The sequence below is a fragment of the Peromyscus leucopus genome, chromosome 7, assembly GCF_004664715.2.
Source record: "Peromyscus leucopus breed LL Stock chromosome 7, UCI_PerLeu_2.1, whole genome shotgun sequence".
In the NCBI taxonomy this organism is placed as follows: Eukaryota; Metazoa; Chordata; class Mammalia; order Rodentia; family Cricetidae; genus Peromyscus; species Peromyscus leucopus.
Window position 1 is genome coordinate 94,326,133 of NC_051069.1, and position 1,149 is coordinate 94,327,281.

The following is a 1,149-nucleotide window of genomic DNA, read 5'->3' on the forward strand; positions in this document are numbered from 1 at the left end:
GTACAAAGATAGATTCACACCCCTGCACATGAGAGAATGCCGAGTCAATAGATGAGGATAATTAAACTGTTCTGGTCAAGGACCAGACACAACCATTCAGATCCCTGAAAATCCATTAGACAAAATCTTGAGAAACATTATTTAAAATTTGTAATATTTCATCACTGGTAAGTTGTTTTTTTAAGGCTTATTTTATTTCAATGACTGATCCACCTGAGGCCACAGGCAGCCCACTATGTACAGACACGAGGGAAGTTTATTCCTTGGCTTCTCCCTCCTCGGACAGCATCTTGATGATCTCCTTCTTGGCCTGGTGGCGCTCCTCCCGATGCTTTCGTGCGTCCTTAGACCTGCAACCTCAGCCTGGCCAGCCAGGAGCTTCCGGCAGGCCTTGTCTGCTTTCAGCTTGCGGATGTGCTCTATGAGAATCCACTTGTTTTTGAAGATATTCCCTTGACCTTCAGGTACAGGCTCTGATACATATGGCAGTCAATCTTCTTGAATTCACAGTATTTTCTGAGAAGTCGGTGCAGGATACGCATCCTTCTCACCCAGGTCACCTTCTCCAGCATTTGAATTTTGGCGGTACTCTTCTATGCCCCATATGCCTGCCCTTCTGTCGAGCCAAAGTGTTTTTCCTGCATCGAGCCAGAAATGGACAGTCACAAGCTTCTGGATGATCATCTTTGTTCAGCTTCCAGATCTGCTGTCGGGATTTAGCATTGGCGATTTCCTTGGTCTCACTGGGGTCCAACCAGACCTTTTTACCACAGTGGAGGACGCTGGTGGCAAGCCTCTTCTGTAGCCTGAGCATACTCATGGCTGCGGACGCCCGCAGCACAAGGAAAAGCTTCCACTGGTGAGATTTTAAAGGTGCTTTATTGCTGCTAAATGATGTTGCAGAAATAATAAAAACCTAATTCTCAGAAACACTACTTTGTGAAACAAGAAATCTAACCCCAAACTGAAAACAAAACAATCATCATTTTTTTTTAAGCCCGCTGTGTAAATTTCCAGTTTTTATCTTGTCTTCCTGCTACTTCCTCAGGACGATTTGTGTCTTCAAGATTCTTCTTCCAGGAAGCTTTGTCTTGGGACTGTAACCTGCTGAACTTTTTCTCTACTCTGAACCCTTTTAGAACTTAAATT

At 44.3% G+C, this 1,149-nt stretch overlaps 1 pseudogene; it reads right to left on the reverse strand.

Moving 5' to 3' along the window:
- Positions 1-256: 256 nt before the first annotated feature.
- Positions 257-820, reverse strand: LOC114693570 (annotated as a pseudogene).
- Between the last annotated feature and the right edge of the window lie 329 nt (positions 821-1,149).